The sequence below is a fragment of the Eriocheir sinensis genome, chromosome 49 (genome assembly GCF_024679095.1).
Source record: "Eriocheir sinensis breed Jianghai 21 chromosome 49, ASM2467909v1, whole genome shotgun sequence".
Taxonomy (NCBI): Eukaryota; Metazoa; Arthropoda; class Malacostraca; order Decapoda; family Varunidae; genus Eriocheir; species Eriocheir sinensis.
In genome coordinates, this window is record NC_066557.1 from 6,852,629 (window position 1) to 6,863,829 (window position 11,201).

General features: G+C 40.3%; 1 protein-coding gene and 1 non-coding gene across 2 annotated transcripts in view; one reads left to right on the top strand and one right to left on the bottom strand.

The window, feature by feature from the left end:
• LOC126981772 (terminal nucleotidyltransferase 5C-like) overlaps positions 1-11,201 on the bottom strand; it is a 117,012-nt gene that overhangs the window by 101,387 nt on the left and 4,424 nt on the right. The gene's annotated exons all lie outside the window — the stretch shown is intronic.
• Trnaa-ggc (transfer RNA alanine (anticodon GGC)) lies at positions 540-614 on the top strand. Its single transcript has one exon. It is a non-coding gene; the product is annotated as a tRNA-Ala (tRNA).

The window sequence follows — 11,201 nt, forward strand, 5'->3', positions numbered from 1 at the left end:
TTCGACCTCTTAATTTTCGCCGCCATGTTGCCTCTCTTTCTATCTTCTGTCGATATTTTCATGCTGACTGCTCTTCTGAACTTGCTAACTACATGCCTCCCCCCCTCCCGCGGCCCCGCTGCACGCGACTTTCTACTCATGCTCATCCCTGTACTGTCCAACCCCTTATGTAAGAGTTAACCAGCATCTTCACTCTTTCATCTCTCACGCTGGTAAACTCTGGAACAATCTTCCTTCTTCTGTATTTCCTCCTGCCTTCGACTTTAACTCTTTCAAGAGAAGGGTATCTGGACACCTCTACTCCCGAAATTGACCTCTCTCTCGGCCACCTCTTTAGATTCTTTTGGTGAGCAGCGAGTAGCGGGCTTTTTTTTATATAATTATTGTTTACTTTTTTGTGTGCCCTCCTGTCTCCTTTGTTGTAAAAAACAACAACTCAATCCTACCTGTTGCCGGCCTTATCTTCTCTTATCATAATATTTTCGTTAATTTTTCTTTGCTGAAAGAATACGTGGATATTGTGTGGGTTGTCACCGAGAGGCGACCGTGGTGTAACGGGTAGCACGTCCGCCCGGCAAGCGGAAGGACTCGGGTTCGATCCCCGGGCGGTGCCTGCCTTTTCTGGTGAACCCCCTACCTCTAACATGGCGCAGTGAGTAGGATCTAGCAGCGATACACATTCCCCGGACTGGCCTTGCGGGAGGGGTCCTTAAGCCCCAAATACACTGCCGAATTTTGGCCACGAACTTGTCACCGAATCAGTTAAGTGAAAAAAATCGGCGACCGGTTTCCCAACATGACCAAGATTCTTACAGTTCGTGACCATTCGGCGACATGTCGGCGAATGCTCAAGACAATTCGAGGACAATTCGGAGACATGTCGCCGACTATTCGGCGTCCATGTCGCCGAGCTCAAAATCTGAAATTTTATCGTCTTTTTTATCGCGGAATAACTGGCGACAAGTCTCCGAATTGTCTTCGTATGTCCCCGAAGTGTCGGCGACAGTTCTCCGACAGTGCCAAGATTTCTGACAGCTGATCATCTGATGTGGCATATAAAAGCACGGGAATCTGCCCCTACCTCATGGACTACTACAACACCCGGGGAGCAGTGGCCTGGCAGGACAGAATTGTGGACAAGTAAATACCGTGTGTGGTAATATGTGTGGTAATATGTATGATAGTATGTGTAATAAAATATACAAATGTGACTTGTTTTTGTTTTGCCCTCCTACAAATATTTTAGAATGAATGAATGTTTACGTAATATTAATAAACAAACCAGTAACTGAAAGAAGAAATAAATTTAAATAACTGAAAATGAAACAAAGGTTAAATAATGGCAGAATAATGATATTAAGAAATAAATAAAGTAATAAAAAGTAAATTAATTATGAAATAAATGCAAATGTTAGTTTCATACCTATTTTATAAATTCATGATTCTTGTTTTTCATATTTTCTTGTTTACTATTTATTATTATAGTATTATTTTATTATATATATATATATATATATATATATATATATATATATATATATATATATATATATATATATATATATATTTATATATATAGATATATATATATATATATATAGATATATAGATAGAGAGAGAGAGAGAGAGAGAGAGAGAGAGAGAGAGAGAGAGAGAATACATAAATAGATAGATAGATAGATAGATAGATAGATAGATAGATAGACCCCCGTGTACACCTCCCACCGCGACCCGTTTGCCGTGTCGTGATTAATTCACCGAATGTTCGCCGAATATTCGGGGACATGTCCCCGAATAGTCTTGGCCATTCGGCGACATGTCCCCGAATAGTCGGCGACATGTCGGAGACAAATTCGCAATAAAATTAAAATTTGAACGGTCAAAATTCGGCGACAATTCGCTGAACACCGCGAATTGGACGCCGAATTGTCTGGGACATGTCGGCGACATTTCGGCGACAAATCGGCGTCCATTTTGCATTTGTGCACATTCGGCGAACGGCCGCGAATTTTTCATGCAACAAGAAAGTTTCGTGGCGGTCGTGACCAACTGTCAAAAGTCGCGTGGTGGACGCAGACATATCCCCGAACGGCCAAGAACAGGCAAGAAAGATGCCGAACTTGTTCGCGCCACAGGATGACTTGCATATTCGCGCACATTCGTGAACCAAAATTCGGCAGTGTATTGGGGCTTTAGGGGGGAGTTGTGTGGGTCACCACCGATAGGCGACCGTGGTGTAACGGGTAGCACGTCCGCCCGGCAAGCGGAAGGACGTGGGTTCGATCCCCGGGCGGTGCCTGCCTTTTCTGGTGAACCCCCTACCTCTAATAGATATCAAATAAACCATACAAGGAAAGGGGGATGAAAGCCGATGTAAATAAGTAATAGAGAGCGTTAGGGTGAAGAAAGAAAGCGTAGACGAAAGAAAAAAGGAGACGAAAAATAGCCTGGCGTGCACCACCAGCGGCGGCCGGCCAGGCAGCGGGCAGTCATGCGTCGTCGCTGTACTCATGCTTAGAAACCGTTCTGTGTTATGCTCATGTTATGTTTAATCTATGATCTGATCGCAACATAGGGTTCAGGAGACTTTGCTCTATGAGATGAAATTATTTATTTCAATCCTGGTTCAAAGACTGCCGAGAAAAGCGATGATAAGTAAAACGTGTTATAAACATTTCGGGGCTGTCTGTGACTTCAACTCATCACATTTCCTTTATGTTTTATTTTATCGAGTTTAGATAAACATAACTAAGTTGCGCAATTACTGCTGAGTCCAACGGTATCAACTTAAGTGGTCTGTCTTGAATAAGAGACGAGCTATGACGAAGGAAATACAAGTGTGTAGCGTCACAGCGTACATGAATGGCATGTGAGTGAGGGAGGGAAGCAGCCAATCACAGGAGCCGTAACAAACGCTGCCTAGGCGCCAGATGAACAGGCTCCGTGAACAGACTAGTATTTCTGCTGTGCAGCGGTTCGGTCAGCTGACGTTTTCTGTGATACATGTTCGAAAGAGCGGATATTCGTGGATAACTAGAGTGTTTATTGTAAACGCATTTTTGTTTTTGATTGTAAAAACAACTATATTACAACATAATATGACTGAAAGTAATTGATCAACATCTATTTCTACATGAAAGTAGGTATACGGTCCCTGAAAGTCAAGATCAAGAACAAGATTGCCCATCGAACGTAGCATTCCCGTTTTATAGTTCCCTCAGTAGCTCGGCGAAAGTTAGCGCCTGCACACTGCGCAGTGAGTGAATCTACCAACCAACCCTTTTGTTTACCATTTCAAAGTAACAGCTGCTCGGGGTAAGAGCAGTGTAATTCTTCAACCAACAGTGGAACACTTTGAACACAGAGAAGGATACAATGCAACATACGGAATCATAGTCATAATTATTGTAAGTAAGGTGGCCAAATGTAATACTGCATACACATTAAGTTCAGGGGAAATGTGGATTTTTAATTTTTATTCTTCTAAAAATATCTTGCCCAATTATAGGTGCGTCCTATACGCCGGTGCGTCTTATATGGCGGGAAATACGGTATATATATATATATATATATATATATATATATATATATATATATATATATATATATATATATATATATATATATATATATATATATATATATATATATATATATATATATATATATATATATATATATATATATATATATATATATATATATATATATATATATATATATATATATATATATATATATATATATATGGGGAGTGGCTGAGTCGACAGAGTGACGGCGCCGCGTTCAGGAGGACGCGAGTTCAATCCCCGCCCGGTGCCACCAAGCTGGGATTTTTCAGCCGCCGCCGAGTGGCTTAAAAAAACTACCCACATGCTGTCCAGAAGACCACCTATCAACCCGGACTCTAGATTCTAGGATTAAAGATGAGCTCCGGGAGGGCAGCATGAGCCAATGCAAGATGGCGCCACTATAAACACTCGCCTGCGCCAGAACGGGCTGGGCCGACCATCAGGCCCCACCGGGAAGAAGCCTTGTGCCGACCATTAAGCCCCACCGGGAAGAAGCCTACCGGCGCAATAGGCCGCGACGTAAAAAAAAAAATAAATAAATAAATAATAATATATATATATATATATATATATATATATATATATATATATATATATATATATATATATATATATATATATATATATATATATATATATATATGGGGAGGTAAAGAGGGATTTGAATAATACAATAATAGTACCAACCCTCACATATGCAAGCGAAACATGGGCCTGGAATGAAAGTCAGAGGTCTAGAGTGCAGGCAGTGGAAATGTGTTATTTGAAGAGTGCTTGTGATGTGAGTAGAATGGATGGAATGAGTAATGAAAGTGTGCACGTGCATTTTGGAATGTGTCACGGGGGTGAAGGGAAGAAGTGTGGAGTGGTGGAAGAAGTGAAGCGACAGACTTTAAAGTGGTTTGGCCACATGGAGCGAATGGAGGCGAGTAAGATGACCAGAAGGATATTTGTGAGTGAGATAGAGGGAGGGAATGCTAGAGGACGACCTCCAGTGAAATGGAGAGATAGGGTGCAAGAGTACGTTAGGGAGAGGGGGGAAAGATCTTTGAGAAACTGAGCAGGCAAGGAGGGAGTGACTGGATAGAGAAAGATCTAAACTCTTCTGCCGTGGCCATCCCCTGGTGGGAGATCCTAGGAGCAGGCGCGCGCGCGTGTGTGTGTGTGTGTGTGTGTGTGTGTGTGTATATATATATATATATATATATATATATATATATATATATATATATATATATATATATATATATATATATATATATATATATATATATATATATCTATATATATATATATACATCTCTCTCTCTCTCTCTCTCTCTCTCTCTCTCTCTCTCTCTCTCTCTCTCTCTCTCTCCTGGGACAATTTCTACGGCCAGAGTAAACTCTTCCACTGGGACGGAATACACCTGTCCCCCATCGGGGAAGCCAGATTTGGAAGGCTCCTCAACGACGCAGTACGTGACACCCGATCAAAAAATCACTCTCAGCCACGTCCCTTCACCCCGCCCGCGTAAATAGACGCCATGCATCGCAACAAACGCGTAACCATGAACCCGCAAGTACCACCACCTCTATTACCAAGCCCCAAGATAACCTAAGAGTCCTTAGTTTCAATGCGCGTAGCCTAAGAAAAAAGTTTGATGAACTGAGATGTCTTGCTCTGACAGAAAATTTTGACGTAATTGCTATAACCGAAACATTTATCGACACCACAAATATTGATTTAAGTACATAATACAACATAGATGGCTACAGACTCTTCAACAAAGATCGTGTAAACTATAGAGGTGGTGGCGTCGCCCTTTTTGTCAAAAGCTATTTGCAACCCATTGACGGAACACCAAGAAACAGTAACGTTGAACATTTGTGCGTGCGAGTAAACACTGCAAAGGTCAGTTTAAATATATGTGTCACCTATCAATCACTCGATGCCGATCTTGAAATGTACAGCGTTTTAAGGCAGTCACTTAATAATAGCGACTCACTGATATTGGGAGACTTTAACCTCCCCCATATCGACTGGGCGACACTGTCTGTTACAGAAGGTGAGTTACATAGAATGATCGAATTTTTAGAAGAAAATTACCTAAGCGAAATGGTTTCTGAACCAATTCGACAAAATAACATACTAGACCTTGTTATAACGACCCAAGATAACCTAGTCAGTAATGTCACGGTAGGAGAACACCTCGGTTTTTGCGATCATAAATTAGTGCGCGTCGACATTAGAGCTCAAACATCAGTGACTGAAAATAAAGTAAAGGTGCCCAATTTCAAAAGAGCTAACTTCGTAGAAATCCGACGAAAACTAACAGAAATGCAACTATCATATGACGGCAATGTACGTAGAGGAAGCCTGGCTAAGCTTTAAAAATCATTTACTCACTCAGCAGAACACATTCATCCCTTTGTGTGAGAAGTGAAGTAACACTAATAAAAGCCCACCTTGGTTTAATAGCGAAATTAAACACTCAGTCAGGTAGAGAAAATTGTTTTACAGGCTAAAGAAAGAACAAAGAACGCCCGAAAACATTACACTTTATCATGATGCCAGGCGACGAGTAAAAAGATTAGTATGTCAGGCAAAGCGTAGATATGAAGAAAATATTGCAGCCAACTGTAAAAATAATCCGAAATCCTTCTTCAGTTACTTAAACAACAAAAAGGCGATCAGAAGTGGAATTGGACCTTTAACAAACAGCGACGGTGCACTAGTGACTGACAGCCAACACATTGCAAACCTCTTAAACAATTACTTTTCCTCGGTGTTTAATACTAACAGTCTTCCCACCACTACCACCAACACCAGTACTATTGTAACTCCCGAGCATGCATTGCCTAACTTTGAAATAACAACCGATGAAGTCCGTAAACCCCTCCAATCACTTAAAACAAATAACAGTCCCGGACCTGACATATTATATCCCATACTGCTTAAAGAAACAAAGAACGAAATACTCTCCTCCCTCACAACCGTATTCAATATGTCCTTATGACATGGAATCGTCTCTTCGGATTGGAAGAAGGCTAACGTGACACCGATTTTTAAGAAAGGAGACAAAAAAATACCAGGTAATTACAGGCCAATTAGTCTAACTTCAGTTGTAGGTAAACTACTTGAGAGCATAATTAGAGACAAAATTGTGAGTTATCTTGAAAGCCACTCATTAATTGGGGACTCACAATATGGCTTCCGTAACAAAAGATCCTGCCTATCAAACCTATTGACCTTTTGTAACGACCTCTTCTCAGTTTATGATGTAACCAAATCATTGGACATAGTCTATCTTGATTTCCAGAAAGCGTTTGATAAAGTCCCACATCATAAATTACTTTACAAATTAAAGCAAATAGGTATTGACGGTCAAGTACACCAATGGATCGCGAATTGGTTGAGCAACAGACAACAAAGAGTGGTGATTGACGGATTTAACTCAGAGTGGGCGCCGGTCACTAGTGGCGTCCCTCAGGGCTCGGTTCTTGGCCCAGTGCTCTTCATTATTTACATCAACGATGTGGATGTTGAACTCAATAATCGCATTAGTAAATTTGCAGACGACACAAAGATTGGTAACTCTGTTTACACTGACGAAGAGTGGCAAGACCTCCAATAGGATTTGCACAAAATTTCAGCTTGGTCGAATAGATGGGAGATGCCCTTTAACGTAGACAAGTGCCAGGTCCTTCAAGTTGTAACAAGAAATAAGAGGTTCGATTACGAAATGCGCGGCGTTAAACTCAAAAGCGTTCAATGCGTTAAGGACCTGGGGATCAAAATCGCGTCAAACCTCAAATTCTCACAGCAATGCATCGATGCAGCAAATAAAGCGAACAGAATGTTGGGCCTCATTCAAAGAAACTTTTTATTCAAGAATAAAGATGTAATACTTCCACTCTATAATAGTGTAGTCAGACCTCACTTGGAATATGCGGTACAGTTTTAGTCTCCCCACCATGCAAGGGACATTTCTAAATTAGAAGGTGTTCAGCGTCGGGCAGCAAAAATGATCCCTTCCTTGCGCAACAAATCCTACGAAGAAAGTCTTTCCACCCTTAACATGTTCTCTCTTGAGAAACGTCGCCTCCGAGGAAAACTGATCGAATGTTTTAAAATACCTAATGGTGTCACGAATGTAGACAGATCAACATTGTTTATGATCGATGCCACTTTGCATACGAGGAACAATGGCATAAAACTCAAATGTAGACAAGTAAATTCAGACTGCACCAAATTTTTCTTCACCAACGTTGTAGTGCGAGAATGGAATAAGCTCCCACCTTCAGTGGTCCAGTGTAACACGATTGACTCCTTTAAAAACAAGCTCGACCGTCACTTCCTTCAACTTAATATTAACTAGAGTTGAAATGCAACGTTTTGGAGCCATCTGATTAATGTAGAATCACTTAGGGACAGACCACCTAGTCTGGACCATGGGGTCTCTCTCTCTCTCTCCTCGTGTGTATGTGTGTGTGTGTATATATATATATATATATATATATATATATATATATATATATATATATATATATATATATATATATATATATATATATATATATATATATATATATGTGTGTGTTTTTTTTTTTTTTACATTGCACCCTATTGCGCCGGTAGGCTTCTTCCCGGTGGATCCTTATGGTCGGTCCAAGGCTTCTTTCCGGTAGGTACTGATGGTCTGCCCATCCCGTTATGGCGCATGAGATTGTTTATTTTGGCGCCATCTTGCATTGGCTCATGCGGCCATCCCAGAGCTCATCTTTGATCCTAGAATCTAGAGTCCGGGTTGATAGGTGGTCTTCTGGACAGCATGTGGGTAGTTTTAAGCCACTCGGCGGCGGCTGAAAATCCCAGCTTGGTGGCACCGGGCAGATTGAACTCGCGTCCTCCTGAACACGAGGCCGTTACTTTGACGACTCAGCCACCGCCTGTATATATATATATATATATATATATATATATATATATATATATATATATATATATATATATATATATATATATATATATATATATATATATATATATATATATATATATATATATATATATATATATATATATATATGTATATATATATATATATATATATATATATATGCTGGTGACCACTGAGGAAGTCAAGGAAACACGAGGATTCCGAGCGCTTTCGTGTATTACATCTTCAGGGGAAAGATACAGGAGTGAAGAGTACAAGGGCTTATATACAGAAAGAATAACATTGGTCTGGTTCCTATATGGCAACTCCGCCTAATCTTTTAGTTCCCTATTTTTATTTAATGGTACAAAATCTACTGTTATATTTTTATAGTTTTAGTACATTGTACTTCACAGGTAACTAGACAATAGTAGAATAATACTTATAAAATAACCATAAGAATATCACTAGGTTAAATATTAGATTGTTAAAGTATATGTTTAATATTTTACCTTGTGATATAACATAGGTATTTTATAGGTAAAATTAGCGGAGTTGTTTCACCAATAAATATCTACCAAGTGATTGTGTACATATATATATATATATATATATATATATATATATATATATATATATATATATATATATATATATATATATATATATATATATATATATATATATATATATATATATATATATATATATATATATATATATATATATATATATATATATATATATATATATATATATATATATATATATATATATATATATATATATATATATATAGGGAAAATGTTTGAAGTCTTTCGAAGATTTCTTAATGTCAAGTTTTTGATCTTTTCTATTAATTAAATTGTTTTTGTTCAATCGAATTGTATTGCCCTAATTTCATTTCACTATACCTTCACACGACCTCGCGTGTCACGAAACGCACGAGAAATCAAATCTGATCTGAAATCTTGAAGCGGCTTTTCCGGCGCCGGGGATCGAACCCTCGACTGGCGAGATGGGAAAGCTACTCCTTAAGCAGTCGGCCAAAGAGGTACCCTAACGTGCAGAATGAGTTTGTTTGGCTTTCACCTCAGGCGGTTCAGGTACTAAACGGTTCCCTTTCCAGATATAGATCAGTGTGCGCTTCAGGCGCAAAATTCTAGGGCCAAACTACCTTCTTCAGGGTTGCATTTACTAATCCACCACCTACGGGTTATTACAGCTCCTATTTGCTCGAAAAATCACATGGCCGGATGGCGGGGTTCACCGCCAACCATCCTCCGAGCCACCTAATCTGCCCACTTCAGTCATTTGGTTCCTCGATTCAATTGAATCTGAGGTCCCAAGATCTGAACATATCAGATTACTCTGCCACCAGACGAGACAAGAAGTCTGCCCCAACCTTGGCTTGCCCCCTTATGTACTTTACCGTGAACTGAAACTGCTGGAGATACGACGCCCAGCGCATCAGGCGTGCATTTGCATTCTTAGAAGTCTTTAAACTGGCTAGGGGCAAATGATCAGTTTCGAGAACGAACTGGTCGCCATATAGGTAAAAATAATATTTTTTGATTCCTTCTACTATTGCTAGGAGCTCTTTCTCTACCGTAGAGTAATTTCTCTCGGCCGCACGCAACTTCCTAATGTAGCAACTTACAGGAAACACCTGATTATTACTCTCTTGCATCAACACGGCACCAATGCCTTACTGTGATGCCTCGGTACACAGAATGAACTGCCTATGGAAATCAGGCAGTTGCAAAATGGGCTCTTTGCATAACACGCTTTTAAGTGTCGCGAAGGCTTCCTCTTGAGCACCTGTCCGTTGTACCTTATTGGGTGCTTGTTTTCTCAACAATTCATGCATAGGGGCAGCAACGACAGCGAAATTGGGGATATAATCCCGGTAATATCCAGCTAAGCCCAAGAATGACTTTACCTGAGTTTTGGTCTGCGGACGTGGAGCATATCTGACCTTTTCTATTTTATCCATCTGGCACCCATACTCTCCTTCACCAATGACATGACCTAAGAATGGCACCTTTTCGTGCCCAATCAAGCACTCCCTGGGCTTAATGGTCAGGTTGTAGTGACGGAGCCGCTCCAACACTAACCTGAGGGTCTCTAGATGCTGCCTGAATGTGGGTGAGTGAATTAACACGTCATCCACGAAAAGCTCCACTCCTTCCATACCTCTCATGACCTCGCGCATGACCTTGTTAAAAGCTGCTGGCGAGTTGGTCATCCCGAAGGGTAAGGCTTTGTACTGATACAAGCCCCCAGGTGTACTAAAAGCCGTCACCTTACGACTCTCCTCACTCAGCGGAATCTGGAAAAACCCTTCCGTCAGGTCTATCTTAGAAAAAAAATCTAGAATCAGCCAGAGTAGCAAATATGGCTTGCGGGTCAGACATTGGCTCAGCGTCTACGCGCGTCACCGCGTTCACTTTTCGATAATCACTGCAAATCCTAATTCCTCCTTCTTTCTTCCTTGCGACAACCATGGGGCTGCAGTAGGGAGAATTTGATCTCTCTATGATACCCGCGACCTCCATTTCACTGATTTCGCTTTTTACAGCGACTACCAGTCGTAAAGGAATCTGGTAATGCCTTTGTCTGACAGGCTCCTTGCTTGTCAATTCGATTCGATACTCTGGTACCCGAACAATCTTAGGTTTGTCAGGAAAAAATTCTGCATAACTCT